The sequence below is a fragment of the Colias eurytheme genome, chromosome 3, assembly GCF_061535395.1.
Source record: "Colias eurytheme isolate Ceu_HAF_F1 chromosome 3, ilColEury1 Martin Lab GWU primary, whole genome shotgun sequence".
Lineage (NCBI taxonomy): Eukaryota > Metazoa > Arthropoda > Insecta > Lepidoptera > Pieridae > Colias > Colias eurytheme.
This window is the reverse complement of record NC_142982.1, coordinates 6,794,892-6,801,643: the sequence shown is the minus strand read 5'-3', so window position 1 is coordinate 6,801,643 and position 6,752 is coordinate 6,794,892.

Below are 6,752 nucleotides of genomic sequence, written 5' to 3'. Positions count from 1 at the left end.
ATTTGTCTGGTGACAATCGTTACTGAAGCTGCGATTTTTTTAAATTCATTCAATCCATGATTATTAAATAGAACCCTTCAATTATTTACGAGACGGTGCTGACAATATGGCAGGTTTTTATTGTTTTAAAGTGAAAGAAACTCTCTTATAGGCCGTATATCTCTCGTAAGTGTCGCATTTTACTACATTAATACGCCGTTTTTGTTACATAACAGAGTTATTAACTCTTTTATACAGTAAATCAGTCCTATAACTCTGACCACTCAGCTATTAAACCACTGCGTTATAATGGGCACAAAAACACTAATATAATTCAATTAGGTTACAAAGAAGTGATATAAAACTCGGATATATCACCTAATTGCTCTATTATGGAGTTTCAGCAACCATGAAGATTCACAGTGCTATAATAGTAATAAGGAAAACCATTACAACACTAAATTGTCGTATTGTAGATTTTTTTACGCCTCTATAGGCATGGGACTATAAAGGTTACCCTAGAATCGTTTATTGCACTAATATGCTGTAAAAAAGAGACCACCAGCGCTGTTATGTGATAATATCGTCCTGTTATTGCTGTACCAAAATCTGGATAAGAGCTGCTCTATAAACGCCGTATAAAATAGTGATATAAACGTTTACATCACCTTGTTATGGGACAAATTTGCTGTGTATGATTATAGAGCAAAATCATCTCATTAAACGCTATTATACAACAAGCTTGTCACCGCGACACTGTTATACGTCATTTAAAAAGCTTTTTAGGGATGTAAGTTATTGTTATAGGACATCTTTGCTGGTTGGGAGTTGGGACGAACGTCCCGCATGGAAAAAATTGAAACACGCCTCAGATATTGGCTATTAAACAAACTGGACAATGAATATCAATAAATTGTCTCGAACGCATTTTAGATATTGAATGAATCTTTAATTTAAGATATCATCACACATTGTTACTAATTTAGTTTTGTTAAACGAGCTTCTATACCAATACCAATGAAATAACCGATTTTTACTAAATTCATAAATATGGACGTATATACTGTACATATATACCAAAATATTAATTTTTACAATTTTTGTTTGTCTGTCTGTCAGACTGTTTGTTCCGGCTCATCTCAGAAACGGCTTGAACGATTTTGACGGGACTTTCACTGACAGATAGCTGTTGTTATAAGTAGTGACTTTTTTTTAGCCAGTACCTACCTATTTAATTAATAATAAAACCGGCAAAGTGCGTGTCGAACTCGCGCAGCGAGGGCTCGGCACAAGCCACAAACCAATTTTTTATTATGTTGGAACTTTAAATTTATGCTTTTAGCAATTTTTTCTTTATTCTGTGCTATAATATAAATAAATTTAAGCGAAAAATGAAAAAATAGTCCCATTTCCCCCCTCCCCCCACTCCGGGGCTCCTCCTAGTGTCCCGGGGTTTTAGTATGTTTATTACCTAGGTACACTTGACATGTTTCCGAAAAAACATCTTACGTTACTAACTCACGCACTCTAGAACTTTTTATTCAATGGACTATAAGATGTTGCTTTTTACCAAATTTCAAGACTGTGTTCACGGGAAGTATCCTGTACCCATAAAGCATTACATCAACATCACTTGATACAATCAATCGAAGACCAATCATCCTTAATACTCAGAGCGTAATAAGATATTTATTATTTCACATATTTTTATACAACATATTATGTGATAATGAAATAAAACAAACAAAAGTCTGGCGAAGTGGTGTCAGTGGCCTTTCAATCTGGACGGCGGCGGGGCGGTGGCGGCGCGCCGCGGCGGCGCGGCCGCCGGCGAAATTCCACGGTTTACCTGACGCGATTAGAATAATAAATATCTACTTCTGTTTGCGGGGAAACTGCTTACGTGTAATTGGATCACGGATGCTATCCGTTATGTTGTGTATTGTTTCATGTGATCTAATTGGTTTTTCATTTTAACGAGCAATTTATGAAATAACAATATGTTACTTACTTATTTATTATTTCATTAATTTCATATTCTTGCTTAGAGCATTAGATTGTCGATTGCAAAGATAATATTATAAAATATAAATTACCTATATGGATTAAGGTTACATTGTAGTAACTTGGGCTTTTTGTTATACCTATACTATGTGCCTATACCGATACTGATATTCCCACAGGAACACCAGGATTAAAAGGAAAATCTCATTTAATCGCGCGCGGGTGACACAGCGGAGCGCTGCTAGTATTTTTTTTTTATAAAATGGGATAGTAGATGACAGTGAGTTTGCCTTGGGCAGGCTTCCTGTTGGTGCAAATAATAATAGTATGTATAACGTAGGTATATTGAATATGATACCTAGTGAAGGGGCATATTGCACTGTTCCTTTGTTCATAGCCTAAAGGAAATGTTGCAAAACTGGTATTTGACCTTCTACCCAGCTTATGACAAAACCTTCGTCTGTGCTTTTATATATTTCCTAACTTGACAATTCTCTTTAATATAGATACTAAGTACGGTCTGTACTCAATCATTGATATGCATATAAATCATAATGCCGAGTATTTTAAATTTTAATGTACGCTATGGTCATGTAGGAACTGAAGCTGTGGCCTGTGGTAGACACCAGTTTATACCTCAGTTTATTTTATCTTAAAATTATTATTAGACAAGACGTATGCTCTATGTTGTAACATAAATGTGTGCTAATATGATGTTATTTGACATCTGACGAAACAGGTTTCATCTTCAACGAGGATGAAATCGAAAGTTCATCAGTTGACATTTATCGATCGTCTTTAAGAGGTAAATCTCATGTTGTAGGCAAACATAACCGAATAAAGTTATACGTACCTTATAAATTATTTAAAATGTAATGAAAATATTAATGAAATTTTATTTTTCTCCCTTTGAGTAGCGTTAGCTGCTATTAAGTGTTCTGTGCTTTGAGTTTTGAGTTTGAGTAAAACGCAGACAAGTCATCCAGAATTTGACGGTATTTTTAAATGAATCGAAGTAATATAATTTAATAGATACGTAGTATATTATTATTAGTCTGTGATAATAGTATAATAAGATAAAAAATGGGGTAATTAAAATAACGTCTGTTTATAATTTTACACAACACAGAATAAATCAAAGTCGTGTTCCACCGACTGTGTGCTGTTTACAGACACAGACCGTGGAAGGCGACTTTTTGAATCTAAGCATACAGATTACAGATGCTGAGATTTTTCCTTTCTAATAATTAAAATTACCTACACAACACAGATTTTAATGGGTCTTTTTTAATAGATAAACTTAGTATTATAAGCATAGTTAGGTAGTTAAGTTTTCTACAAAGCGTAGGTACGAAGCCACGCGCATAGGTGGTTTATAATAATAAATTGAAGAACATGAGTCGTGCAAAAAAATGTTAATGGCGTGACTGATGAACCAATTTTATATAAAGCATAATATTAAGTAGGATAATATTATATGGCTTTATTAACATGATCATATGAAATACATACCTATTTAAGATAGGTAGGTAGGTACCTGTACGTAATACAAGATGGCACGCCAAGGTTACTTTCGAATTGTTAATATTAGTACAATATGTATGGATGTTTAAAGTTATAGAGGTAGAAAAAACAAGTAAAAGTCAAGATTCAAGGTGATCGAGTGTTTATGCTTGCCATCCGTCTCCAATAATAATTTTATGGTCGACAAGTAACAATTTATAATTCGTTCTGTCTACTGTGATATATATTTGTTTAATAGGGTGGGTAATTACTAATAACTTACATTCTTATTAAACTGGTACCTAGTTAGTTGCGCAAAAATATTATGTAATAACTAGCGGTCCGCCCCGGCTTCGCCCGTGGTACATAATTATGAAAAATAGATGTTGGCCGATTCTCAGACTTACCCGATATGCACAGAAAATTTCATGAGAATCGGTCCACCCGTTTCGGAGGAATATGCAGACTAACATTGTGACACGAGAATTTTATATATAAGACTAGCGGTCCGCCCCGGCTTCGCCCGTGGTACATATGAAAAATAGATGTTGGCCGATTCTCAGACTTACCCGATATGCACAGAAAATTTCATGAGAATCGGTCCACCCGTTTCGGAGGAGTATGCAGACTAACATTGTGACACGAGAATTTTATATATAAGACTCGCGGTCCGCCCCGGCTTCTCCCGTGGTACATAAGAAAAATAGATGTTGGCCGATTCTCAGACTTACCCGATATGCACAGAAAATTTCATGAGAATCGGTCCACCCGTTTCGGAGGAGTATGCAGACTAACAATGTGACACGAGAATTTTATATATAAGATAAGATAAGATTGTCTTAGAATAAGATTGACCATGCGAGATATTCTTTCTTCAGACCAATACACAAAACATTTCAAACTCAAACTCAAACATTTATTTATAAATTTAGACTTCTTTTAGCACTTTCGAATCATTTTTAACAATTACCAGCGATTCGGAAAGCAGTATCTATGGAGAAGAACCGACAAGAAACTCCATAGTTGCTCTTTTAAAATCATGTCAATATTACAATTTGATTTCAAATGAAATTCAAAATGAATATTCGGTGGTTTCAAAATAATACTCTACAATGAAAACTAATTCTAATAACAATAGAGTTCCTAAGTACCTAGGGGTTTATACATAATTGTTATGTGGTGCAAAAACATGTTATTCGAAAGAATATTATGTTATAACTAGCGGTCCGCCCCGGCTTCGCCCGTGGTACATATGAAAAATAGATGTTGGCCGATTCTCAGACTTACCCGATATGCACAGAAAATTTCATGAGAATCGGTCCACCCGTTTCGGAGGAGTATGCAGACTAACATTGTGACACGAGAATAAGAAGAAAGATAGTGAGGGTACTCGATCGATCACGACATATGGATCCCATTAATGTTTTCGGGAAGTTGTTTCTTCTTCATTTGAGTCATGTCTATTCACAATAAATATTAATGAGGTATCATCTGCAAACAGAAACTATTTCACACATATCCAGCAAATAACAAAGTAGATCATTGATAGAATATTCCAAAAAACAAGAAGAGATCTAAAATAAACCCCTGCGGACAATCGCGGCGCAACTTAAACTGTGGGCAAGTTACATTAAAACAGATAATGTGGGTACATTCACCTATACAGACCTAACATAGACCTATCGCTTAAGGTGATCACTATGGTCAAAACCGAAAAACACCTTATACATATTGAATTTTGTTGAGGAAACTGTTGGTACGATTGTCTTAAAAAAATATATGTGATACTCAAGGATATAATTAACAAAGTGTATTGTTTACTTTTCAGTTTAGAACGGCCTAAATATAAAAAAAATACATACAAATCAACCCCTTTTTGAACATAAAACGCATTTTGTTAGGAAAACGGCTACATATTTATACATGAAATTTATACCAAAAAATATGTTATGATATTTGTAACAATTTGTATTGATTGTTTTTTAAATTTTCATTATTATCGTTAAATTATCAAGAAAAAACTCGAATTTATAATAAAACCCACATAAAACCTCACCTATTGTATAAAATCGTAGGAAAGTCAAAACTGACATAAACGTATAGCAACATTTTTAGCCGACGCCATTATAGGACGAAATTCTCAATTCAACTGAATTTTTTGTTGGTTCCGTTACCTCCGCACTTTTAACTGGGTGAACCGATGATTTCTTCTACACTAATATTATAAAGAGGAAAACTTTGTTTGTTTGTTTGATTGTAATGAATAGGCTCATAAACTACTGGACCGATTTTAAAAATTCTTTCACCATTCAAAAGCTACATTATCCACGAGTTATATAGGATAGGTTTTATCCCGGAAATTCCACCGGAATTTCAATTTTTTTGAAACCATGGGCGGAGCCGCCGGTGGAAAGCTAGTGATTCATAAAAATATAAATTATATAACAATAATTCCTTTGCAGTGACTCTCCGAGGAATAAAGAAATAGATTCGTGTTACAAATTTTAAAATCATACATAGAACATTTCCATCGACAAGGTTTTCTGGTATTTATAATCTACCGCCTTATAATTTATAATCTACAACTTAACCTCCCCTCCAGTTGGTTAGTTGTCAGTCGATCGCTTACATTTTTTGAAGAGACGATCAGCGACTAGCGAGCCAATTGATCTTAAACAGCCGACCAGTGCGGTCTATAAGTGCCATGGCCGTGCCTTGTGATTTATGTAAGATTTAAGAAAACTATCAAGTGAATGTACCAAGTGAAGGAATAATAAAATATGAATTATTGTGACGAAGGCGTTTTTATGCTACAACCCAACATTCAAATTAGGATTTAAAAAATTAACCCCGAACTAACTACAAAATACATAACAAGTCGAAAAAAACGTGATTTCTTGTCCGTTCCCCTATTTTTTTCGGTGTGTGTAGGTTGCATGCATATATTCCTACTAGGTATGAAGAGATATACAGAGAACGCTAAATACATTTGCCTGGTCACCATTACCATTCGATACACCATGACATGGTAGAGGCCGTTCTATAGAATTACGTCAAATAATGTACTCCATCTTTTATATCTTTGTAGGTGAGATGTTCTCCACCCTTGCCATCATCAGGTCTCCAGAATATAGTAGAGTCCGTGTTGAATAAAATTAATTTCTAAATCGGTGTTTTCTTAACTGTTCCCCACTCTAGAACTTATAATTACTTGCTTAGTCATCTTAAGGTCTCCAGAATGGGTCATGTAGTAGAGACTTTGCTTA